Source organism: Rattus norvegicus, chromosome 5 (genome assembly GCF_021556685.1).
Source record: "Rattus norvegicus strain SHRSP/BbbUtx chromosome 5, alternate assembly SHRSP_T2T, whole genome shotgun sequence".
NCBI classification, from domain to species: domain Eukaryota; kingdom Metazoa; phylum Chordata; class Mammalia; order Rodentia; family Muridae; genus Rattus; species Rattus norvegicus.
Genome location: NC_141538.1, coordinates 112,114,145 through 112,141,957, shown reverse-complemented (window position 1 = coordinate 112,141,957; position 27,813 = coordinate 112,114,145). Strand labels below are relative to the sequence as shown.

General features: G+C 39.1%; 1 long non-coding RNA gene across 2 annotated transcripts; it reads left to right on the top strand.

Annotated features, from left to right (window-relative positions):
- Positions 1 to 4,917: 4,917 nt before the first annotated feature.
- LOC102554351 (uncharacterized) lies at positions 4,918 to 19,634 on the top strand. 2 transcript variants are annotated; one of them, XR_015620313.1, is made up of 4 exons: positions 4,918 to 5,223; positions 5,441 to 5,472; positions 6,504 to 6,646; positions 17,990 to 19,262. It is a non-coding gene; the product is annotated as an uncharacterized LOC102554351 (long non-coding RNA). The 2 variants fall into 2 exon arrangements; XR_015620314.1 differs by lacking the exon at positions 5,441 to 5,472 and having other exon boundaries at positions 4,930 to 5,252; positions 17,990 to 19,634.
- Positions 19,635 to 27,813: the final 8,179 nt, after the last annotated feature.

Genomic DNA, 27,813 nt, shown 5'->3' with positions numbered 1-27,813 from the left:
CCCTCATGTCAGACCTTAGTCATTGCCCAAAGTCAGGGTGATCCCATGTCCTAGTACTGTGTTCTGGGGGACGAGTCTATGTCTGCATAAGCTCCAGGCTGCTGTAAGCCACCCTGCAGACCCTACTGGGCAACAGCCTGTTCTATTGTGAACCTCAGCCCTCTCTCCACTTGTTACCACCATGTCCCCACTTCTGCCTCTCTCCACATCACATAGATCAATCCATTATTATCTTTCCTCCCATTCCATCATGTATTTGTTCATCACACTTCTGTCTGTCTGAGTAAAGGCTGGATGCTCCAAACATGGCCACCTAGCAAGATGAGCACTCCATGATTCAATAAATATTTTTAATAGTACTTAAATGGGTGCACATAAATTTCAATATTAAATCAAAGTATGTTTTTATAAAGTGTATATACTGGTACGTAAATTAGTTTGACTGTCATCACACAGCTTTAATCACTGAACTATTCTAATTTTATTAGTTCAGAAGATATGTCCTTCATGCTTTTACCATTTTGCAAGTTCTGGATAACCATATGTTGATTTCTTTTTTTTTAATTGGTTATTTTATTTATTTTTCTTTTTTTATTAACTTGAGTATTTCTTATATACATTTCGAGTGTTATTCCCTTTCCCGGTTTCCAGGCAAACATCCCCTTCCTCCTCCCCTTTCTTATTAGTGTTCCCCTCCCCATCCTCCTGCCATTGTCGCCCTCCCCCCAACAATCTAGTTCACTGGGGGTTCAGTCTTAGCAGGACCCAGGGCTTCCCCTTCCACTGCTGCTCTTACTAGGATATTCAATTGCTACCTATGAGGTCAGAGTCCAGGGTCAGTCCATGTATAGTCTTTAGGTAGTGGCTTAGTCCCTGGAAGCTCTGGTTGCTTGGCATTGTTGTTCATAAGGGGTCTCGAGCCCCTTCAAGCTCTTCCAGTTCTTTCTCTGATTCCTTCAACGGGGGTCCTATTCTCAGTTCAGTGGTTTGCTGCTGGCTTTCGCCTCTGTGTTTGCTGTATTCTGGCTGTGTCTCTCAGGAGCGATCTACATCCGGCTCCTGTCGGCCTGCACTTCTTTGCTTCATCCATCTTGTCTAATTGGATGGCTGTATATGTATGGGCCACATGTGGGGCAGGCTCTGAATGGGTGTTCCTTCAGTCTCTGTTTTAATCTTTGCATCTCTATTCCCTGCCAAGTGTATTCTTGTTCCCCTTTTAAAGAAGGAGTGAAGCATTCACATTTTGATCATCCGTCTTGAGTTTCATTTGTTCTAGGCATCTAGGATAATTCAAGCATTTGGGCTAATAGCCACTTATCAATGAGTGCATACCATGTGTGTTTTTCTGTGATTGGGTTACCTCACTCAGGATGATACTTTGCAGTTCCAACCATTTGCCTACGAATTTCATAAAGTCACTGTTTTTGATAGCTGAGTAATATTCCATTGTGTAGATGTACCACATTTTCTGTATCCATTCCTCTGTTGAAGGGCATCTGGGTTCTTTCCAGCTTCTGGCTATTATAAATAAGGCTGCGATGAACATAGTGGAGCACGTGACTTTTTTATATGTTGGGGCATCTTTTGGGTATATACCCAAGAGAGGTATAGCTGGATCCTCAGGCAGTTCAATGTCCAATTTTCTGAGGAACCTCCAGACTGATTTCCAGAATGGTTGTACCAGTTTGCAATCCCACCAACAATGGAGGAGTGTTCCTTTTATCCGCATCCTCGCCAGCATCTGCTGTCACCTGAGTTTTTGATCTTAGCCATCCTCACTGGTGTGAGGTGAAATCTCAGGGTTGTTTTGATTTGCATTTCCCTTATGACTAAGGATGTTGAACATTTCTTTAGGTGTTTCTCAGCCATTAGGCATTCCTCAGCTGTGAATTCTTTGTTTAGCTCTGAACCCCATTTTTTAATAGGGTTATTTGTCTCCCTGCGGTCTAACTTCTTGAGTTCTTTGTATATTTTGGATATAAGGCCTCTATCTGTTGTAGGATTGGTAAAGATCTTTTCCCAATCTGTTGGTTGCCGTTTTGTCCTAACCACAGTGTCCTTTGCCTTACAGAAGCTTTGCAGTTTTATGAGATCCCATTTCTCGATTCTTGATCTTAGAGCATAAGCCATTGGTGTTTTGTTCAGGAAATTTTTTCCAGTGCCCATGTGTTCAAGATGCTGCCCTAGTTTTTCTTCTATTAGTTTGACTGTATCTGGTTTGATGTGGAGGTCCTTGATCCACTTGGACTTAAGCTTTGTACAGGGTGATAAGCATGGATCGATCTGCATTCTTCTACATGTTGACCTCCAGTTGAACCAGCACCATTTGCTGAAAATGCTATCTTTTTTCCATTTGATGTTTTGGCTCCTTTGTCAAAAATCAAGCAGAAGTTTGTCAGTGGGAGACACTTTTACCCTCTATGATAACTCCTCTGACTCTTAGTGACCATTCTTGATAATTAGTGACACTTCACTATTTCACTTACCACGCATTTACTGAAATCTGCAGATCTAATAAATCATTCACCTGGGCAAGCAGCCTGTTTGATTATTTCCTTACCAAAAAACAGCAAATCACTGTACATTAAAATAATAGATGCATTGAATTTTGTATATCTACTTTCAAAAATCCATAGCAGATAGGTAATGGTGTTAAAGATCTTTTTTTCTTTTTTTTAATTTTTAAATTTTTTATTATATATTTCTTCACTTATATTTCACAGGTTGTTCCCCTTCCCGGTTTCCTGCCCATGAGCCCCTATTCCCTCCCTTCCCCCTTCCCCATACGGGTGTTTTCCTTATACATACCCCTTATTGCCCTCCCCCATATTCCCCTGCACTGGGGGTCTAGCCTTGACAAGACGAAGGGCTTTCCCTTCCACTGCTGCCCCGACAAGGCTATTCTCTGTTACATATGCAGTTGGAGCCCTGGGTCAGTCCATGTATAGTCTTTCGGTAGTGGTTTAGTCCCTTGAAGCTGTAGTTGGTTGGCACTGTTGTTTTCCTGGGCTTGCAAGCTCCTTCAACTCTTTCAATACTTCCTATAATTCCCCCCAAGGGGGTCCTATTCTCAGTTGGTGGTTTGCTTCTAACATTGACCTCTGTATTGGACATGCTCAGGATGTGTTTCTCAGGAGAGATCTATATCCAGTCCCTTTCTGCATGCATTTGTTTTTTTTTTCTCCATCTTTATTAAGTTGGGTGTATTTGCTTCTTTTTGTTCTAGAGCTTTTAGGTGTGCTGTCAAGCTGCTGATAAATGCTCTCTCCTATTTCTTTCTGCAGGCACTCAGAGCTATGAGTTTTCCTCTTAGCACAGCTTTCATTGTGTCCCATAAGTTTGGGTATGTTGTACCTTCATTTTCATTAAATTCTAAGAAGTCTATAATTTCTTTCTTTATTTCTTCCTTGACGAGGTTATCATTGAGTAGAGCATTGTTCAACTTCCATGTATATGTATATGTTATTGTTATTGTTATTGTTATTGAAGACCAGCTTTAGCCCGTGGTGGTCTGATAGTATGCATGGGATTATTTCTATCTTTCTGTATCTGTTGAGGCCTGTTTTATGACCAATTATATAGTCAATTTTGGAGAAAGTAACACGAGGTGGTGAGAAGAAGGTATATCCTTTTGTTTTAGGATAGAATGTTCTATAAATATCTGTGAAGTCCATTGGTTCATGGACTTCTCTTAGTCTGTCTATGTCTCTGTATAATTTCTGTTTCCACGATCTGTCCATTGATGAGAGTGGGGTGTTGAAATCTCCTACTATTATTGTGTGAGGTGCAATGTGTGCTTTGAGCTTTGGTAATGTTTCTTTTATGTATGTAGGTGCCCTTGTATTTGGAGTATAGATATTTAGGATTGAGAGTTCATCTTGGTGGATTTTTCCTTTGATGAATATGAAGTGTCCTTCCTCATCTTTTTTGATGTCTTTTGGTTGAAAATCTATTTTATTCGCTATTACAACAGCTACTCCAGCTTGCTTCTTCAGACCATTTGCTTGGAAAGTTTTTTTTTTCCAGCCTTTTACTCTGAGGTAATATCTGTCTTTGTCTCTGATGTATGTTTCCTGTAGGCAGCAGAATGCAGGGTCTTCATTGCATATCCAGTTTGTTAATCTATGTCTTTTTATTGGGGAATTGAGTCCATTGATGTTGAGAGATAGTAAGGAATATTGCTTCCTGTTATATTCGTATTTGGATGTGAAATTATGTTTGTGTGCTCGTCTTCTCTTTGTTCTGTTGCAAAAATATTAGTTTCTTGCTTTTTCTAGGGTGTAGCTTGCCTCCTTGTGTTGGGCTTTACCATTTATTATCCTTTGTAGTGCTGGATTTGTATAAAGATATTGCATAAATTTGGTTTTGTCATGGAATATCTTGGTTTCTCTATCTACGTTAATTGAGAGTTTTGCTGGATACAATAACCTGGGCTGGCATTTGTCTTCTCTTAGGATCTGTATGACAGCTGTCCAGGATCTTCTGGCTTTCATAGTCTCTGTTGCGAAGTCTGGTGTAATTATGATAGGTCTGCTTTTATATGTTACTTGACCTTTTTCCCTTACTGCTTTTAATATTCTTTCTTTGTTTTGTGCATTTGGTGTTTTGACTATTATGTGATGTGAGTAGTTTCTTTTCTGGTCCAATCTATTTGGAGTTCTGTAGGCTTCTTGTATGTTTATCGGCATCTCTTTCTTTAGGTTAGGGAAGTTTTCTCCTATGATTCTGTTGAAGATATTCACTGGTACTTTGAGCTGGGAGTCTTCACTCTCTTCTATACCTATTATCCTTAGGTTTGATCTTCTCATTGAGTCCTGAATTTCCTGTATGTTTAGGGCCAGTAGCTTTTTCCGTTTTACATTATCTTTAACAGTCATGTTGATAATTTCTATGGAATCTTCTGCTCCTGAGATTCTCTCTTCTATCTCTTGTATTCTGTTGGTGATTCTTGTATCTATGGCTCCTTGTCTCTTCCTTTGGTTTTCTATATCCAGGGATATCTCCCTTTGTGCTTTCTTTATTGCTTCTATTTCCATTTTTAATTCTTTCACCTGTTTGATTGTTTTCCTGAAATTCTTTCAGGGATTTTTGTGATTCCTCTCTATAGGCTTCTACTTGTTTCTTTATGTTTTCCTGCGTTTCTCTTTATGTTCTTTATGTCTTTCTTGAAGTCCTCCATCATCATAATCAATTGTGATTTTAAATCTAGATCTTGCTTTTCTGGTATGTATGGATATTCAGTGTTTGCTTTGGTGGGAGAATTGGTCTCTGATGATGCCATGCAGTCTTGGTTTCTGTTGTTTGGGTTCCTGAGCTTGCCTCTCGCCATCAGGTTGTCTCTGGTGTTACCTTGTTCTGCTATTTCTGACAGTGGTTAGACCGTTCTATAGGCCTGTGTGTCAGGAGTGCTGAAGACCTGTTTTCCTGTTTTTTTTTTCAGCCAGTTATGGGAACAAAGTGTTCTGCTTTCAGGTGAGTAGTCTTTCCTGTCTACTAGTCTTCAGCTGTTCCTTTGGGTGTGTGTCCTGCCTCAATCAGGCAGGTCACTTAGAGCAGAAAAGTTGGTCTTACCTCTGGTCCCGGACCTGAAGTTGCTCCTCGGGGACTGCGTTTCAGCTCTCTGTGAGGGCAGCAACCAGAAGGGCAGAAGGGCCTGGCCCACCTTTTCTTGGGTCCCTGTGCACAGGGTCAGAAATATGGGCTGAGTGTAGTCTCTTCTAGCTTCCCAGGCGTGTTTGCCACTCTGAAGGTTTAGCTCTTCCTCCCACCAGATTTGGGTGCAGGGAGCTGTTTGACTGGGTCCCTTCAGATCTGGGCAGTGTCTGGACAGCAGGGGACCTGCAGCTTGAGTACCCCTATCTTCCTGTTCCCAGAGGCCCTATATAGCAGTGTCAAAGATTTTAATAAGGTTGCTGCCTACAGGAAGCTATATTTATATAGAATTCAAAGGATATAAGACCTGTCTTTTCTGTTTTTAAAGGTCTTCTTCCACTTATCTATTTATTGATTTAGTTAGTTAGTTAGTTAGTTAGTTAGTTAGTTAGTTAGTTAGTTAATAAGAGGTAGGGTGAGTGCACATGAACAAGATTACCATGATATGTTGCACATATAGGTCAGAGGACATCTGTCACAGCAATTAGTTCTTTTCTCCTACCATAAAAGTCCTGGAAACTGAACTCAGATCATCAGCCTTAGGAGCAAGCAACTATAACCACTGAATTATCTCACCTTCTAAAAGAATTATAAGCACTATACTCTTGACTGCAATAAAGGCCACCTATTGGCCCTCATTGGCAAAACAGAAGGCTACTTAATGCCATAGATAAACACCATCTGAAAACTGTAAAATTATGAGTGAAAGGAACAATCAGCATAATGAAAACACAGAGGAAAAGGATAATAAATATTATTTGTTTCACCTAAACATGTTGTAGTGCTATGGACGGTGGGAAACTGCAACAGCTGTTCACTATGCCTTTAAAGCTGAGATCTCTTTGCTTTAGGGTGAATTTCCCACCAGAACACGACCTTCAAACTCAGAAATTGGGAAATTTTCAAAGTGACCTGGACACAGGTTTTACATACTAAATAGTACTGTGAGAATACTAAAGGTGAGAAGACTTTGGACCACAGCTTAATCTTTAAGGTACATTTTTTCTATTAAGTATAAGTCATAAGGATCTGCGTCTTATTTCTCTTTATCACCATCACTGAACACTGAGCAATCTTATATACACTGATTTTAAAATAATAACAAAAATAAGCATTTTCCTTGAAAATGGCAATGCATGTGTTATTAATCCCAATATAGAAATGCATATGACCAGTATGAGTTCATACTTTTAAAAATACAAAAATAATTGGCTTAGAATTAGCAAAAGTTACTGACATTTTAAAAGGCCATATGCAAGAGAAAGGCACACAGTTTTTAACTAAGTTGCAGAATGAGCCCTGAACAATTATGTCTGCACATATACTCACATCACCATAGAAGCCAGAAGTTTTTCAAAACTAGTTAAGAAGTGCTAGTTGACCTTTCCGTGTCTTCCTAAGGAGTGCTTCCTTATTAGCACTGCCTTTGAAAACTGAAAGCTGCACTGTGGTGTGAAAGCAATGCTTTCCCAAAGAGAAAATGGGGTACAAGCCACAGGAGGAATAGCTCCAACCTACGTGGGTCACATAAAACGTCCACCTTGAAGAGCTCTTTCCCTTCAGTAGTCAATTCTAGATAGTAGAACAACATAGCTGGAATTTTGACTTAAAAGAATAACTAAAATGAATATTGTGCCATTGTTCATAGATAAAAACATTAGCATTGAGAGCTGGAGATGTAGCTCACTGGCAGAATACTTAACTAACGGGCTTTAGGTCCTGGGTTCACTACACAATTCCCATTACTGCAAAATATAATATAGCATTGAAGTCACCATGCAAGAGGTCTATCAAGGCAGAAACGCCAATCAGCATTGAGATGTTTGTCTTGCTACAAATCATCCTTTGGGCATTTTTTAACACAAGCTTTTCACTGGTGAACTACAGGTTTGCAATTGTAATAGTGGTTAAGAAAGCAGCTGTTTAAGAGAAATCTAAAAGATTATTGTTCCTTGATGGGTCCTCTGCAAAGAAGGTATGTGACTGTTTTAGCAAGTCTTTTGAGATCTTCACAAAGCACAATGCCAACAAGCACAGAAGTAGACACTCTTCCCCATCCAACCCAAAGTAAACCTGTGTTTATATGTGCTTGTCAAACCATGAATAAAGTCTGCCAGACTGCCTTTCAAGAATGTTCCTTCCTTTCACAGCATTCACTACCAAATAGAAGAGCTGTCATTGAGAAGAAAGTGCAAGCCTGAGTATTGAGGTTGATGTCAGGCCAGAACTCTTATAGCATAGAGTAATGGGGAATTTTGCAAAAGGAGAATTACCTATATGCCTACGAATCAAACATTACCTTCCACTGCCAGTGTTCTTCAAGGATGCTTTCTGGTGGTCTTACCCAAATATCCTTTAAAAAACTGCAGAAGGGCAATTTAAGAAATGAGCCCTATGTCCTGCAAATGAATAAGGCAAGTGCTTTGAAGTTTAGTATTCTGTAGAAAAGCCAGACACATTAAGATCACGTCTTTTCTTGTGGTACTATCATCCACTTCTCCTAAGGTGGAAAGAACACACAGATCAAAAAAAGATATGGGCTATAGCATAGATGAAAAATCACCTTACACCGTACTATACCATGAATCCATCCCATAAAGACAATGATTTTAAAGACACAAGTAAAAACATTGAAACTTTTTATATAAATTATATGTTTTTCTTTGAGTTGATATCAGAGTTTAAAGTTCTACTTGCTGGGAAGGAAAAAACCATTAGTGATAGGAGAAGATACAATGAAGGATGCAAAATAAGAACAAAGTGCATATAAGTATATATGTGCATATATATGAAAAAGTATGTACATATGAAAATGACATAAAAACAATATTCGTAATCTAACTACAAACTAATTTTTAAATCCCAACAGAAGATCAAAAATGACAAGCCAAATAAAGATTAGAAAATTGTACTATATTAAATTTGAAAAAGTCTAGGAGAAAAGTCACAGACTGAGAGAAAATAGTTGTAACACATAATCAAAGAGGGATTATAAATATAAGTCACAGCTAAATAAACACTAGGATGTACACATATACTAACCAAAAGAGATGCTCAAAAGCATTCATAGAAACATCGTATTTATTTACTAGAAACTAAAACCATTCCAAAAGCTTAAACAAATCAATTTGGTTTGTTTTTAGAGAAGAACCAACTGTGTAGACATCAAATTGAACAGATCATACCCATCTACCTTAGTGCCAGAAATCTCACAAACACAGCATGAGAAAGTCAGACACAGAGAATGTACTGTGTGTACTTTGCTTTACTAAAGCTTTAAAAGGTGGGCAAGATAGACACAGAAGAAGAAATAAAGACAGTGCTCTGACCTACGAATAGGGAAGGTTCCAAAGGGAGAAAGGCACATCAGTGACCTGATACCTGACTGCTTGGGTAGAAAGATGGTTTGTTTCACAGGAACTCCACTTTTACATTGAATTGATTGTACATCTGGTACTTTCATTATCTTTCATTCTTTCCTTTCATGGTGCAAACATCATATTTTTTCCAAAACTGAAAAACAAAGCAAACCATTAACATACTCAATACAGATTAAACGCTGTCTTTTATCAAAATAAACTAAAATGTATCAAATAGTGGTTTTGTTGTTGTTGAGTCTATAAGATTATTCTTTTAGAATTAAGACTGAACATGATAAAAGAAGAAAGAGAATAAATGATCTGCCCTGCATGTAAAGGTCAGTTGTCAGGTTGACTTACAGGTCCCAGGTCCAACTCTAGGAAGCACAGTACTTTTTCTGTAATTATGCAAGTGCATTCGAGTTAAGAGGAAGAGGAGAAGGAGGAGGAGGGGGAGGAGGAGAAGGAGGAGGGGGGAGGAGGAGGAGGGTGATGATGATGCTGATGATGATGCCTCCAATGACGACGACGACCTCAATGACAAAGATGATGATTTTGACTCTGCTGGTGATGACCTCCCTATAGGAACATGACCCTCACAAAGGATCCTCCTTCATCCCTTTCCAGAAGAAAGATGAAACACACAAAGCACCTGGTGCAGAGCCCCAATCCACATACTTCATGTATGTGAAATGCCCGGGATGCTTTAAAATCACTGCAGTCTTCAGCCAGGCACAGACAGTAGCTTTGTGTGTTGGCTGTCTGACCGTTCTCTGTCAGCAGAAATACATGCAGAAAACCAAACCTGACAGGCGATTCTTCCTTCGGGAAGAAGCAATGCTCAAACTACCCTGGTTCAAGACGAGTGGGGACTATCCTAATAAACACATTTTAGGTAATAAATAAATAATTTGGTTAACATTTTTGGTCCATTGAGAATCTATACACTGGAAAAGAAGTGCCAATATTGCTGTGTTACCAGAAGATATATATGTACTAGGAAAGGTCCATTGATGAGAGCATCCTCCTAAAAGAGCCTGGAGACTCTCCCATTCTCACCAATTTCCAGAGGTCTTGAGGCTAAGAACATCAAGATCCTAACCCTGGTTTTGCCACAGGAGAGCAGTGAACATGCGGGATTTGAGTAACACAGTGATGCGTTGGCACCCATCTTTCTCAACATTCAACTGCTGTGCATCTTTATTTTACATCTGTGAAACAGAAACTGAGATTTACCTGTCTGCCAAAGCTGAGATGAACAGTAATCTAGCTCTTGACATTGAACTGAATGACGAGTAATACTCTTGATGCCATTTGCTTATTGTTTCTGTTCTGACTTTTTTAGCAGACATGAGATAACTCAATGCAACTGCAGTATACACATGGATGGAGGCAAAGTGGAGAGAGGTGGAAGGCAGGGAGGACAGGCTTTAAGGTCTATCTAAAGGATGAGGAATCTCTAAACAATAAGAGCCAAGCAGACAAAACTCGTCAAGGAGTGAACAAAACTTTGTTGGTGACACTGAGGAAAGAAATAGAAATATTTTGGGTAGCAGACCATAAAATAGCAGGCAACAGTCACCATGGCAGATATTCTCAGACTTACACAGGCTCTTGTGTGAAAGACATAAGAGTACTGAGAGACAAGGATGAAGCCAGGCCTACTATGAGGTCACTTGTAGCTTCTCAAAGAACTCCCAGGTCTCAGTCCCTTGACTGATTAAGCTGCGCACACCACTGACACTCTGAGCCTCACGATGCTCTCACACCTGAAATGCCAATTAAGAGAGAAAGACAAAGGCTCTGTCTTGAGCAAGTAAGTAGATCAGAGTCAGATTAAACTGATGGATAAAGGTTCAAGTTTGTGCAAAAAGGTACTTAACTTTTGCCTAATGAGTATGATCCGTAATCTTCTTAAGCTTGTCACTCACAGACTGTTTAGTGAACACGTTATTTCTAAGTCTAAAGAATGGTTAATAGGAGGCTCCTGGATTCCCATAGGGAGGAGATGTCTGGCCAGAACTCACTCGGCTACCAAGGAAAGAAAGCTATTAATGCCTCAAATGGAAACCACAGCAGTCTTCAAAGCTTGCCCAAAGACAAGCAATTGCTAAGCAACAGCTGTCATTCCAAGTGCCTAAGAACCTTACTTAAGACTAAGGTCCACTTGGCCTCAAGTATTAGAGAATAACCATATTAGGTAGTTAATGTTTTGTGTATAATCAAAATGCTCAAGAAAACTGTGATGAGCAGTTTGGCACACAATAAAAAAAATTCTAAAAGCCATTGCTTTCGGAGGTATAATGCTTGACTTGAAGGGCACAAGTTTGGAATGTTGAATAGATTTTCCAACTTAGGCTAATGTTTAATTTAATAGTCAAATTACTTAGGTCATTAGGCTCTCATTTCCCAAGTGCCTGGCTATCTAGAAAAGGGTGGTACACCCTGTTATTTAAGTGAATGGTGGCTAAATGTTCTGTGTTGTTATTTTCAAAACAAATTCTTCTCTAAAAGTTTCCTGAGAACGTTTTTACCACTGTACACACTATAGCTGCTGATAATTTGAGGGTTACATTGGGAAAAAATGTTATCTGCTACAACTTGAAAAAAATGACAACTAGATTGTGAACAAGGGCTGTATTCATTTTGCTATGTGTCAAATATTATAGCAGGGCCCATAACAAGCAAGCAGTGGAAGACTTGGTTCTGCTGGGTTTAGATTAACCTTTACAGGCAAGGCAGAATTAGATTATGAAAATAAATTGGAAATGGCATCTCCTTAGACTGACTTTGTACTCCACATTTTCTTAAGCTTTTATGTGACTGTTAAATATTAGTTCTGGACTCCCTTCACATTTATAACATTTTTTTTCCTGAGAAGATAAGCACTGCCTACTTGAGACAAACGAAAAAAGACAACAACAACAACAAAAAAAATCCTCCTTTCTGAACAGCTAATGTTTCAAATATGAGCTCCGATACCAGATGGCAAAAGAGGGGAAAGAATTCAAGTTGTTTCACTGTTCAATGCTAAGGATTTTTCCATCTGCTGGTTCAATATTAACTTGGTTTCCATTCACTTACAGCCAATACAATTAAAACTCCATTTGAAGTGAACTGTTTCAGAAGAGGGGGAAAAATGAACTAGAAATCTGAGAAATCCTGTCCTGGGTTATTCCTATTCCTTCAGTGCATAGGTTTTTATGTGTACACAATATGCACACATGAGAAACAAAGCTATCAAATACCCTTCTAAACTTCTGATCCTGTGTGTTTACAAAACACTGATGAAGATGACTTTACATTATTGAAAAGTAAATGGACATCTGCTGAGGGTAACTTGACGTGAGGTAAAACATAGCCAACTTCAAGAGAGGCTGAAAGAAAGAATGAAGTGGAAGAGGGAGCAATGGTTATGGCAGATGGCAAGAAGATAAATTTAAAGACTGAGCCGAGGAGAGCTAAGGGCAAGTGACGGGGAGGAGAATAGCATCCAAGCATCCAAGTTCCAGCATCCAAGTTTCACAGCAGAGACCAGACAGAGCAAATGAGAGAAAACAATTCCCATTAACAACTTGAACTCACACAAACAAGACCGTGAAAGGTTCCAAACAATGAACTGTCTGGGATCTCTACAGATGGAGAGTCCCCCAAAAACTAAAAACCTATGACCTAGAATGTTCATTGCAAGGTCTATGTCCAAACAACTTACAATCAGTATGTCAAAAAGGTGTCTCCATGTTCTTTACAACGCTCTTCACTGTAGCTTTCCTCTTCTTTGTCTCAGGTCACTCTGGAAATTCCATAGCAAGATAGGTTCACTCAACAGTGTATGGGAACTCCTGGGGTCTTTCCCTTTCTTGCTGTTCCCCTGAGGAGAGGGTAAATTATATAGTCTGTCCTGTCTGCTGTACAGCTCTTCCGTCTCCTACTTAATTGGATCTTCTTTTTTTTTTATCTTTATTAACTTGAGTATTTATTTACATTTCGATTGTTATTCCCTTTCCCAGTTTCCGGGCCAATATCCCCCCTAACCCCTCCCTTTCCCCCTCCCCTTCTATATGGGTGTTCCCCTCCCCATCCTCCCCCCATTACCACCCTCCACCCAACAATCACGTTCACTGGGGGTTCAGTCTTGGCAGGACCAAGGGCTTTCCCTTCCACTGGTGCTCTTACTAGGCTATTCATTGCTACCTATGAGGTTGGAGCCCAGGGTCAGTCCATGTAGTCTTTAGGTAGTGGCTTAGTCCCTGGAAGCTCTGGTTGCTTGGCATTGTTGTTCATATGGGGTCTCGAGCCCCTTCAAGCTCTTCCATTAACTGGATCTTCTATTGAAACAACCTATAGAAAGTTTTAGTCAGATGCTCCTAACCTCCAGTCTTTTGTTTCCTTATATGATATCTATTTCTCCAATGAACTCTGTGTTTAATTGTGTACTTTTAATCGTATTTGGTTTAATTACTTATATGTGTTTTTGTGCACTTTACTGGGCTTTTTTAAAGGACTCATTTTAAATTCTTTCATTTTTAAGATACAGCACTCTGTTTCCTCTTGGTTAGGTTCTGGTGTTCATTTTGTTCCCCTATCACTTGGCCCTAGTTATTTATAACCACTTTTTTATTAATTGAATGTGCTCGTTGGTATTTTTGTACAACTACATTTAGCATACATGGTCTATCTTGCACTCACGTTTTCCATCTCCTGTTTAATTAGGTCTTGTGCTCATCCCACAACCCTCTCCCATCTCTTACAACCTTAGACCTTGGTCTCACTCCACCCTTTGCTACAATTTTTTTTCTCACTTTTATATCTATTCATTTTGCTTTCTGACCCACTGAGTTGAACCACAGCCATCTATATGATAAACATTTGGAGATATTCATTAGTACGTGGTGAGGTCATCAGAATGTAAACACTGAAGACCACCAAGGCTCCTCCTCTCCCCGAGCCTATCAATACACAACAGTTCAACAGAAAGTTTGAGGGCCCCTTAAGTCCTCCTTCCATGCCTGATTGCACATAGTCCTATCCTGGCCCAGTATAGATAACTGAAATTTTAGTGGGTTAATGGTTGTCTAGAATTCTGTGGGTTGATGAAAGTCTAGAAGACATCTTTCCACAAGCCTATGATCTGATTCTTATATACTCATGCCCCCTCTTCTGAAATGGTAGCTAATCCTTACAGGGGATGGGACAAATGTTTTGTTGAGGGTTGCTTCCTCAAGAGTCACTTTTCAACAATTTGGACAGCTATGACTCACTGAATTAAACTGCCTTCTAAATCTCTATGCTTAATCCTATAGACAAAAGCTACTCTCGGCTTTATTAATTTTCCTATGGTCTTGTGTTGACTCTTACAGTCTTTATATATTGATTTCATCAGAGTATCTCATTCCCCAGTGGGCCTAGTCAGAGACTGTGGTCAGACCAGCTGCCAGAGTATCCAATCCTGTTTTCTACTGGAGTTTTCTGGCAGGCAGAGAAGGTGCCTAGATTAGTGAGTCAGAAGTCCTGACACATTGATCCACTATGTGCATCCTGCTATCTAAGTTTACGGGTACTACTTTAGTGCATGGCAATTGGAACTGGTTAAGAGCATGAGTCCACGAGGCAATGTCTGGAGCCTGGAAATTTGTGAGTTCCCTTGGCATTGTAGTAAATCAGAAGCTGTGTTCTGTGTAGACAGGTAATGTACCAGGATGTAGGAGGACACATATTTTCTTATTCTGTGCCTTACCCAGGTATAATTCTCACCTGGTTTTTTTCATCTCTTGTAAAGGAAGTTTTATGCATTGATATTATTCCAATTGAGGTTTTCATGATGGGACACAAATTGCACACTCCTCCCATTCTCAATGTTTTTGGAAGGGAGGGAGATTTATTTCCTTTTCCTTTAACTTATTTATTTATTCACTTTACATCCCGACCCCAGGCATCCCCCTTCTTGGTCCCTCCCCCTCACACTGCCCCTTCCTCTGAGAAAGGGCAGCCACTCTCACTCCATATCAACCCACCCTGGCACATTTAGTCACTACAGGAATAGGCGCATACTCTCTCCCACTGAAGCCAGAGAAGATAGCCCAGTTGGGGTAACAGAATCCAGAGTCAGGCAATAGAGTCAGGGATAGCCCCTGCTCCAGTTGTTGGGGACCCCGCGCATAAAGACTAGGTTATACATCTGTTATATATGGGAGAAAGGCTAGGTCTAGCCCATTCTTATTCTTTGGTTGGTGGTTCAGTCTCCGGGTGCCCCCAGGGTCCCCATTAGTTTACTCTGTTGGTCTCTTTCTGAAGTACCTATCTAGTTCAGTTTCTTCAGTCCTTCCCACAACCCTACCACAGGACTCGCCAAGCATGTCTGTCCAATGTGTTGTTTAGCTGTGGGTCTCTGCATCTGTTTCCCTTGGCTGCTGGGTGGAGACTCTCAAAGGACATATTTCTCCCTGGCTCTCCCTACACCAGATCCCTCACCCACTATTCCCTGCCCCAGTTGTTCCCCTCATCATCAACTCTCCCAACCAGTTTCCTCCCCTCAATGGTTCTTCATTAAATGATGCTATTTTGTTCTTTTGAATCCCTGCATTCATAATGAGCTTATGGAGGTAAAATGTTTTATTGTGAACAGCTTAACGAATACAAATTTAACCCTTATAAGGATGAGGGTGTGACAGATGGGAATGCCATCCCCCTGTAGCATTGTTGTCTCCCCTCTCCTTTCCCTAGGTCCTTTCAACAAAAAGAGGCAGTGATGCTAAGGGGAGAAAGGCCCCTGCTGGTGTTGGTGTTGTGCTCTCTTGAAGTCCACCAAGCAAATAGTGGAGCTTCTATTTCTTATTGTTTTTCTACCCTTTTCTTTTTAAACATCTCAGTTTTGTTCATGATTTTATGGTGTGCAAGCCCCTCAGTCCATGAATATGAACACAAATAAGTAAACATATTTGCCATGAGAATAACTCAATATACAGCCAACATAGTAAGACTATATTAAATCCTTGAATACTTAATTCTTTCAACCAAATTACAGTGACTGAATCATTGCTTTAATTTTTGTTTTGTAATATATTCTTTGTTTCTAGGTTCTAATTATTTTTTAAAACATTTATCATATCGTCTGACTTGAAATGTTACTTAACCACATAACATAAAATGTTTTAAGCAAATCTATACTTGTTGGAAAACTAATGGGATAGTAAATGGAAAAGTTTTGGGTAAGGTGAGCTCTAAGTAACTTGGTATTTCCCAAGTACTTTCTACTGAGTACTAGTATTTGAGAAATTTTGTGGAAAGAAGGAGTTTAAGTTCAAGTAGTTATTTTGTAAAATTGTGTACTCTTGTGTAGTATAGGAACCTTTAATTCCTAACAGAGACAGGGTTATAGAGGAAATACTACAAGGCAACAATCTCTTTAACACTGTTTATTCCAGCAATTATCATTTTCATAATTTACTCTCGACAACGTATCTTCCTTATCCGAAAACAGTAAAGCATCCACAGAATGAAGTTGACTGATCCTATTATAACCTTATTTACTCTGAAAACGGGAGGCACAAGTGTGTATGAGATCATCATGAATGCTTGTATGTCTAGTTAAAGGGTAGTGGACCACTACATGTGTAGTTCTGCATTTGCAATGTCCTTAGTGATGACTTTGGCTGTGGAAATAGCAATGATTTTTGTTATATTCTACCTATATTTTAGCCTGAATTTTATAAGCCTGAATATATTTCTGTATCAAATATTTAGATAATTTAGATAATTTATATATATACAAATTCTACCTGATTTGAAAGGCTGTCATTTTTATTTTTAAAAATGAACAAAAAATGAAAAGAACTAGTTAATGAAACTCTTTCTATGTATCAAATTTTATGCTAGAAACGTGAATATTTAAATCTCTCTGCAATTGTATTGTCTGGATGTCATTGTTCCCTTTTAGCTAAGAGCCTAGTCAGAGAGGCACAGACTAGTAATTGACAAGCCCAAAGTGGCTGTTCGCGTTACCATCCAAATTAGGACACTTTGAGAATTTTCGACAATTATCCTAGGACAATTTTCACAGATTAACTTTCTCACTTCCTCACTAGCAGACAGAGAAATGATTTGAACCCAGATTCCCCCAACCGATCCTCCTCCTATTATATCTTGCTGATCGTGATAAGAATAGAATTTGAAGATTGCTAGAGAAATCGTCTGTGAACAATAAGACAGAACTTCACAGGACTGCTTTAAAATGTTTTAAACTTAATTCATAGAAAAGAACAAAGAGTGATCAAAACATTAAAGAAATTTTATCATTCACCAATAGAGCTGTTTTCAAAAAAATTCCCAACACAATGCCAGACAAATCCTACTTACAGCATGATATGAACTGGCTGGGAATAATACTTTCTACAAGGTCTAATGTTAGTAAGAATCTTTAAGTACTACGTTACTTTTTATTTTATCAAATATAAGGATGATACAAAAAAACTAAAAAATATTCTGAAAACCACAACTGAAATATCTTAAATGATTGTAATATAGAAGGGGAAAAGAGTAAAGTAAATAGGATTGGTTCGTGCAAAGAGGAAAGACAATAAAATAACTTTCAAACTGCCTCTGGGTGCTCAGAAGCTACAAAATTCTTCATCTCTAAGAGGACAAAAGTGGGGAGATAGAGTTGAACAGCAAATTGTGAGATTTAGCATGTGAATATAAGTCATGATGGTGAAGACTATTAAATACCATGTCTGGTGTCTGGGAAGCATATCCAATGCTCTCAGGTAAGTCAGCTATAATATCCTATTTGACCACTGCTTTCCTGGCAGGCACAGAGATAGAAACAGTGGCCGGTGCTGTGAGGGGTTATATGATTGCCTATTGTGGGTATCAGGTGTAAATTGTCAGCCATTCAGCATTTCCCATTGACTGTAGTGAAAGACACAAGCTTGTTGTGATGTCATAAGAAGGTCTAATGGTATCTCTATGTTCTTTGCCAGCATCAGGCACATCCTGCACTACTACAACATGGAGAAGAAGCCACAAGGAGCACTCCCGACACATAGAGCCCTCTCAGGGATCTTTGCTTTGCCCTGCTGTTTGCTTGAGCAGGGAAGCTTCCTATCCCCCAACCACTCAGCCTCAGTCTGCATCTTGCCAGTCTCTCTCGAAAACCATTTTTATTTTTAAAGGTACAACAGAAATGCCTTTTTGCTACTGTTTTAACAGTAAATCTCTCCAGTCTGTCTCTAGTCCCAAGTGACAATTTTAGCTGCTTCTTTTTATGCTGAAAGTACATTTTCCCACCTTTATTGTGTCACATATCACATTATTTTTTAACTCACTTTCCCAGTGCCCTGAGTATGCTGTGAGCTCTCGGGGGACACAAAGATAGGATGAAAGAAGGTGACAAGGAATGGTGTCCAGCTTGCCTTTACTCTTCGGCTGTTCAGTTACTTATCACATAGGAGCTTCCAAAATTTTTTATTGAGTCAATGAAGCAATTAATTACCTGTGGAGTGCGAAGAAATATTCAACATTCGAATCGTTGCTGTGGAAACCATATCTAGGGATTTCTATTGGTCTTCACATTCAATTGATTTAGACTTGTTTTCCAAGTTTCTTCTGAAAGCATTTTTACCTTCAAACAGCAGAATCGATAATGTATGTTTAAATGCTCCGCAGCCAACACGTGTGTCTGATCTATTCTATCAAAACCACCAAAATACCCAAGGCTCTAGGGATAAAACTAGCGAAGCTCATATCTATATAAAAAAAGGCTTTTTGGAAAGTATAAATGTTCTCATCAAATCAGATGCAAAAGAAGCTTCTGGGAGGCACACAGGCATTCAGGTCCCTCTTCAGCTCTATTTGGCTATGAAGATAGAGAGCCGCCTTCTCCACAAGGAAAAATGCTGCAGACAAAAAAAAATATTCCATTATTAACATAAACATAGAGCAATATCACACTTCTTAAACGCGACTAGTCTCTGCTTGCTGTTTGTCAGATGTTTGCCTTCGATGTAAAGTTAATTGGTTTCTCCATATTTGCAACTCGTGTTGAAGCATTTGTACTTTGAAGAAAATGGATAAGGGAGCTAAATAAGAGGCTGCCTATTTAAAGCACTGTGTTTACCTTCACAAGACAATATAGTTTCAAAACATCTCCTTAATGTAAACATTTATATTTCTAATTAGATTCGCTCTAGATTAAATTATTCTAAATTAGACACTTCAAAAAGCAAGGTGAAATTACACATTTATGCAATCTAATGAATTTGAGTCCTTTTGATTTAATGTAAATTGACTTTTCGAAAACCCAGTAAAAGCTAGGAAAAAAATATAGTAGCATGAGGCTTTCAGGTAACCCAGTTTTGTTCTACACAACCCATGATTTAGTATAAGCACCCTCTGGAAGGGATCCTAGGTCAGAGGCTCAGTCATCAGAAGGACAAAATGAGAGTATGGGAAGAGGTATTGGGAGGAGTGGTGTATGCTGGTGTGTTGGGCCCAGATGAGCTTCTTTGGGTCTTTGTGTGGAGATTGTCTACAGTTCTACCATTCTACAAAAGATGGATATAAAATGAAAAGCATCCCAGTATCAGGGAACACTTTTTATTCATCAACTGATTAAACAGTACAAAAAGAACACTCGGGTAGCAGAAATTTCATTAAGAGAAACTGACTGCTTTGTGTATATTCATTAAGATCTATTGGCCCATCCTTGACTAGGACACTTGAATTAGTGCATTAACATGAATGAGATTCAGACCAACATAAGCACAAATCTTGGAAATGTGTTTAGGACTGTTTGTATGAAAGAACCCCATACTGTGTGCCTGAAATAGAATTTTTCTTCTAATTGACAAATTTCTCATTTAGAAGAGTAGTTTATAGCCTGCCTGGAGTCTCTCTCTCTCTCTCTCTCTCTCTCTCTCTCTCTCTCTCTCTCTCTCTCTCTCTCTGTAAAATCCAGACAGTGTAAGATTCAACTCAAGTAACCTTTAGTTAGTTAGAGTGACTATAAGTCAGACATAAGTCAACCTGCCTGAGTTACTCCCTCATTGCTGAGTGCTGTCTTGTTAACTCTATCTTATATACCATTTTATTAGATAATCTTCTGGATCCTATAGCTTGTGGTTTTGGCATTTCAGGCTATTATCTCTAGGATATATGTGTCCTACCATGGGTAAATGGTGAGTGCCATGGCAAGCTATACTTAGCCTGAACATCTCCTGTCCATACACCTCACTGCTGAGGATCTGGCACTATGTGACCACTTATCTAATGTTCAAATATTCAGTATTGTATGGAGGCTTTATGAATAGCCGCATTCAGCATGAATCACTCCCTCAACACTACTTTGTTACTATCAGATTCGAGCTGATTTCCAAGTCAGACTGAGAGAAACAATTAGGAACAGATCTTCCTAGGGGAAAAAAAGACTAGGCAAAACACAGCAGGAGAATCTCTGAATGCTTAGCAAATGTAAAAAATCTCTCAAAAACCAAGGAAGAGGTTGCATATTTTCTGACAGATTAATAAAATTTACACACACACATATATATGGACATACATATATGGATATATATAGTTCAAAAAGGGTAGCAGCCTCTCAGGGATATGATTTGAGTGCCTAACCCACTATGACCATTAAAATTTGACCTCAACATTAGATTGAGTTAGAGTTACATTATTATTTTTCTTGCAGTATTTTTCTTCAAAGAATGATTCCTTAACACTCAAAATGAGAATGAATTAGAGCGTCCTCATCCCAAAATGGAATCTAGAAAACAAAGACAGCAAGATAAAGATGACTATACCTAGCAGATGCCAAGTGGAAAATAATTATAGTAGGCTGATCAGAGGGGATAATTGGTTTCTTGTTACATGAACTGGGTGAAAATCTCATGCCTTTGGGGAGGCAAGGATGTGATAGTTGTAGAAATGGGGATGGGAAGTCTGAGAAAAATATGTGTTACAATAGTATACAGCAGGGGACTTCGCACGAGACTTGGCCCTGAATCCTCACTCTTAGCTGAATTATAAGACATGAGACAGTTCTGGGACTCAGAAAAATTATAGAATCCAGGAAGAAATAATATCTAAGACTAGTTTGAACTCCTATTGTGGGAGAATTGGCACTGGGAGTGTCTTGGCTAGCCTAGTCCCTGATAGAGCAGTTCTTTGAAGAGCCCTGCTGGATAAACAATCTGATGGGATCTTGGAAGCAGTTGAACATTTTCCTGACACATTTTGAAGTCTATCATTGCGTGGCTCTAACCAGGAGTGAATTTGAAGGTTTAGAGGATACCCCAAAAGGAGTATAACTCTGGATGTTATGTCATTTCCTACTGTGGCTATGATAAGGCACCACATTGACTGAATACATAGGGTATTTGTTCTTTCACATTTAAGGATGCTCAAAGCCCTCAATCAACATTTTAATAGAGCCATATTTTCTCAAAGATTTTAAAGGAGAATCTTTTCTCAGCAAATGGCATCATCAGTGATCAGTAGTCCTTGACTTGCCCCACCCACTAAAGGCACACAGACATCTTTCATGGTTCACATCATCCTTTCCTAGCATGACACTGGTCATATTGGATTAAAGAAAATTACGTATACTTTCATCAAATTCAAACAGGGTGGCCAGAACACTAGTTTAATCTCTCTTTATCAAAATACTTTTGAGTCCCAACACTGTATGGCTCAGAGAATTTTTATCTGTTCTTGGATTGCTTTGTTTACTTCATGTCCAGCAACATTCAAGAATAGACTTTGAAACAGTACTCTTTATTGTTGCTGTTGTTGTTTTAAAAACTGTCATTCTTATTAGACTTCAAACACAAATACTTATCTTCCAATGAAGTCTAAAAGAAAAATATCCTGTCACAAGCTACCATGAGCATAGCACTGGTATCTTAGTTAGTGGTCAGTCCTCATTCACCCTGGTTGCCTATCCAGTTGAATTTTAGCCCAATGGCCTCAGTGTGAAGGCCAGCTCTGCCACTTTCTGTCCATGTGACCTTGGGTATATTATTAACATTTTGAATGATAGTTCCCTTGAATTTGCTTGTTTTAGCAAAATAAATAGTAGCTAGTAACCATTGTATTAGGAAATGCAACTAAAGGGAAAAGTATGCTGGCTTTATTACACTTCAGTTTGATAAATGTAGAAGATAAAGGAAACAGAAACAAATGAAATTTCTATGAAACACACACACACACACACATACACCAACAACTATACATATAAATTTTTCAGGGTATGAAATAGCATAGATTAATTACATATGAAAATGTTCCAAAATATTTTTAACATTGAAACATAATTATCATTACAAGTTTTCAATTTTTTAAAAGTATTTTTTGGGTTAAATTAAACCAAGCAAAACCCTCTGCTGTTGCCTGGCCTATCATTGAAGGGTGGAAATGAAGAGCACACATCACTATTAGCTATATTGTACGCTTTTATCTCCCTAACAGGAAAAGAGAGATTTAATTTTCTGTCCATTTAGAAGAGCTCTTGAGGTAGATGCTAAATTAGAGCCTAGAATAGAGGAAGGAAGTTCCCTCAGGGGATGGGGCAAGGATATAACAGGATTTCTCTGTGGGGATGTGGAAGATACTAAAGGGAAGGATCAAAAACAAAAGAGCTGGGACTTGATCAGAATCTGAGAAGCAGAACACAGAAGCTATGAAAATATGTGTTCAGTGTTCCTTTATTTTCTTACCCTTTATTTCCTTGATTGTAAGAAAACAGTGCTTCTTATTTTAATACCTCTGAAGTTGGGACGGAAGTTGGAATGAGTGGTAATTGCTACAGGCCAGTGGTTATTTTGATCTGGTTTATCATCCCTCGATAGATATTCATATGGTCATCACTTCTGCTGAACTTTGGATAGTTCTGGTATACAACTGTTGAATTTCATTGCCATTTATAATGCCCTTTAAAAAATGCTCTGTGATTCAGCATCGAGGCAGAAGTGGTTACACATACAGGAATATACAGAAATGGACTACCAAGGAACAAAGCTGATTTCCGTGAGGCAAATGGTCATCTTTTCAGGACTGTTGACAGCCCCTTGTTCTCTCACAAAACATCAATTTGATTTGCAGAATCTAAGGAAAGAAAGTATCCAGAAGTAAAAGCCATGTTAGAATTCATCATTTGATATTGAACGTGTACATTAACATGAAGCTTCAAACTTCTGTGCCAATCATTCCATGACTGGAGAGAAGCTCACTGAGTTGTGTAGATGTTGGTTCACTTTGGCTAATAGACTGGTTAATTTTCTTGCATGACGTTTTTATTTATTTGATTTGTATAAGAAAATTTATAATTAAAAAAATCGCTCTTGAGGACAATAAATATATACACAAAAGGGCTTGCCTATCACATTCAAAGCTATAAACAAGAAACTACTAAGTTCCCAAGAAAACTGGGAGACTATATGCAACACTATGTGGCTGACCCATGTGTAATATAGGCCTATTTTTAAGGCATTAGGTCATAATTTTTTTTATTGTGCGAACCGAATCATTTTATTTTATTTTTCTTTATTTTTCTTCTATACAATGCATCCAGACTGAAGCCTTCCCATTCTCCCCATACCCACTCCCCCTCCAAGTCCACTCTGCCTCAGATCTATGGTTCCTCCATTTCCCTTCAGAAAAGAGTAGGCCTTCCAGTGATAGTAATTGAACCCTAAATAACAATATGTATTAAAACTAGGCATTGACCCTCATATTTGGAATGTTGTGAAGCCTGGAAGTGACAAACCAGATGGAGCAATAGTGTCAGAAACACCAACAATCCCACTGGTAGAAGTCCAACAAAAACACCAAGCTAAGCAGCCACAACCCGTATGTAGATTACCTGGTGCAGAGTCATGCAGGCTCCATGGTTGTTGTTTCAGTCTCCCTGAGCCCCTATGAGGACTGCCTAGTTGATTCTGTGGGCCATGTTCTCCTGTTTACTCTATCCTTTAGATTTCCACACCATCCACTTCTGCAGAGTTCCTTAAGCTCCATCTAATGTTCGGCCCTGGGTCCATGTGGCTGCTTTGATCCACTGCTGGAGGAAGCATCTCTGATAATAAACGTGGTTGGGCACTGTTCTGTTAATATGACAGAATAGCATTAGCAATTCCTGTTTTTCTATAGCTAACGTTTTTGGAAGTCTCTCTTTATAATCTAACTGGAGCATGGGCTCCAATACCTAAGCGGAAGAAATGTGCTTAGCAAGAAGTAGCCTTCATCTGCTTTCCCATGTATCTGACAAGGCTTCTGCATGTTCCCCTCCATGATATCATGGGGACAATTACCTCCAAAAAGATGGCTGCCTTGGTTTCCTAAAACTGTTCAGATCAATAGTCAAGCCTTCATTCTGACTGTTATCCTGCTGTCCATTTATAGATGTTAGTGAGGATGGCTACTGCTGACTTTGATTTCGCTGATGCCACTGATGAAAATACTTTCTCTGTGGTTTACCCATTTGATCTTTATATTTACAATCTTCCAATCTTCACTCTGATTTCTCAGGAGGTCTTCAATTATTACAGTCTTATGGTTCTTCTGCTTCATACTCTCATGAGATATGTCCACAGAGACAAAAACCTGACATTCACTTCTTTGTTGTTTGAGTCACCATGTCTTTCTTGTTTGAGTTACCATGTGGAGTATCATTTGTATAGAAATCCATGTAGTCATTTATTTTGTGTGACTTGAATGAATGATAAACTTTCTTTAGAGTTTAACAGGATTTTATTTTATTTTTAAATATATGTACATTATATTTTCATATATTTCATTACCCAACAGACAAAAATAACATTGGTACAAAAATGAAGATGTATAAGAAATACACCTCTGTTTTGGTCTTTAATATAGAAAACTGATACGATGAAGATAAAATTCTCATTAGAATTTTTCTCTGAAGCCATTTATTTTTTTGAGTAATTTGCTTCTCTACCTAAATGGCCGATAGTTCTATTGTAAATAAATTGTGGATTTCTGAAAAAGCTGCTTACCCTCCATTTGGATAATAACATTTGTTATAATTTTCTATGTGTTTTGCAACAAATTAACTTTTTTTTATTTCTATATTTTTTAATTAACTTGAGTATTTCTTATATATATTTCAAGTGTTATTCCTTTTCCCGGTATCCGGGCAAACATCCCCCTTCCCCCTCCCCTTAATTATGGGTGTTCCCCTCACAACCCTCCCACCATTGCCGCCCTCCCCCCACCAGTCTAGTTCACTGGGGGTTCAGTCTTAGCAGGACCCAGGGCTTCCCCTTCCACTGGTGCTCTTACTAGGATATGCATTGCTACCTATGAGGTCAGAGTCCAGGGTCAGTCCATGTATAGTCTTTGGGTAGGGTCTTAGTCCCTGGAAGCTCTGGTTGCTTGGCATTGTTGTACATATGGAGACTCGAGCCCCTTCAAGCTCTTCCAGTTCTTTCTCTGATTCCTTCAACGGGGGTCCTATTCTCAGTTCAGTGGTTTGCTGCTGGCATTCGCCTGTGTATTTGCTGTATTCTGGCTGTGTCTCTTAGGAGCGATCTACATCCGGCTCCTGTCGGTCTGCACTTCTTTGCTTCATCCATCTTGTCTAATTGGGTGGCTATATATGTATGGGCCACATGTGGGGCAGACTCTGAATGGGTGTTCCTTCAGTCTCTGTTTTAATCTTTGCCTCTCTCTTCCCTGCCAAGGGTATTCTTGTTCCCCTTTTAAAGAAGGAGTGAAGCATTCACATTTTGATCATCCGTCTTGAGTTTAATTTGCTCTAGGCATCTAGAGTAATTCAAGCATTTGGGCTAATAGCCACTTATCAATGAGTGCATACCATGTATGTCCTTCTGTGATTGGGTTAGCTCACTCAGGATGATGTTTTCCAGTTCCAACCATTTGCCTACGAATTTCATGAACTCGTTGTTTTTGATAGCTGAGTAATATTCCATTGTGTAGATGTACCACATTTTCTGTATCCATTCCTCTGTTGAAGGGCATCTGGGTTCTTTCCAGCTTCTGGCTATTATAAATAAGGCTGCAATGAACATAGTGGAGCACGTGTCTTTTTTATATGTTGGGGCATCTTTTGGGTATATGCCCAAGAGAGGTATAGCTGGATCCTCAGGCAGTTCAATGTCCAATTTTCTGAGGATTCTCCAGACTGATTTCCAGAATGGTTGTACCAGTTTGCAATCCCACAAACAATGGAGGAGTGTTCCTCTTCCTCCACATCCTCGCCAGCATCTGTTGTCCCCTGAGTTTTTGATCTTAGCCATTCTCACTGGTGGGAGGTGAAATCTCAGGGTTGTTTTGATTTGCATTTCCCTTATGAATAAAGATGTTGAACATTTCTTTAGGTGTTTCTCAGCCATTCGGCATTCCTCAGCTGTGAATTCTTTGATTAGCTCTGAACCCCATTTTTAATAGGGTTATTTGTTTCCCTGCGGTCTAACTTCTTGAGTTCTTTGTATATTTTGGACATAAGGCCTCTATCTGTTGTAGGATTGGTAAAGATCTTTTCCCAATCTGTTGGTTGCCGTTTTGTCCTAACCACCGTGTCCTTTGCCTTACAGAAGCTTTGTAGTTTTATGAGATCCCATTTGTCGATTCTTGATCTTAGAGCGTAAGCCATTGGTGATTTGTTCAGGAAATTTTTTCCAGTGCCCATGTGTTCCAGATGCTTCCCTAGTTTTTCTTCTATCAGTTTGAGTGTATCTGGTTTGATGTGGAGGTCCTTGATCCACTTGGACTTAAGCTTTGTACAGGGTGATAAGCATGGATCGATCTGCATTCTTCTACATGTTGACCTCCAGTTGAACCAGCACCATTTGCTGAAAATGCTATCTTTTTTCCATTGGATGGTTTTGGCTCCTTTGTCAAAAATCAAGTGACCATAGGTGTGTGAGTTCATTTCTGGGTCTTCAATTCTGTTCCATTGGTCTATCTGGCTGCCTCTGTACCAATACCATGCAGTTTTTATCACTATTGCTCTGTAGTACTGCTTGAGTTCAGGGATAGTGATTCCCCCTGAACTCCTTTTATTGTTGAGGATAGCTTTAGCTATCCTGGGTTTTTTGTTATTCCAGATGAATTTGCAAATTGTTCTGTCTAACTCTTTGAAGAATTGGATTGGTATTTTGATGGGGATTGCATTGAATCTGTAGATTGCTTTTGGTAAAATGGCCATTTTTACTATATTAATCCTGCCAATCCATGAGCATGGGAGATCTTTCCATCTTCTGAGGTCTTCTTCAATTTCCTTCTTCAGTGTCTTGTAGTTCTTATTGTACAAATCTTTTACTTGCTTGGTTAAAGTCACACCGAGGTACTTTATATTATTGGGGTCTATTATGAAGGGTGTCGTTTCCCTAATTTCTTTCTCGGCTTGTTTCTCTTTTGTGTAGAGGAAGGCTACTGATTTATTTGAGTTAATTTTATACCCAGCCACTTTGCTGAAGATGTTTATCAGCTTTAGTAGTTCTCTGGTGGAACTCTTGGGATCACTTAAATACACTATCATATCATCTGCAAACAGTGATATTTTGACTTCTTCTTTTCCGATCTGTATCCCCTTGACCTCCTTTTGTTGTCTGATTGCTCTGGCTAGAACTTCAAGAACTATATTGAATAAGTAGGGAGAGAGTGGGCAGCCTTGTCTAGTCCCTGATTTTAGTGGGATTGCTTCGAGTTTCTCTACATTTAGTTTAATGTTAGCAACTAGTTTACTGTATATGGCTTTTACTATGTTCAGGTATGGGCCTTGAATTCCTATTCTCTCCAGGACTTTTATCATGAAGGGGTG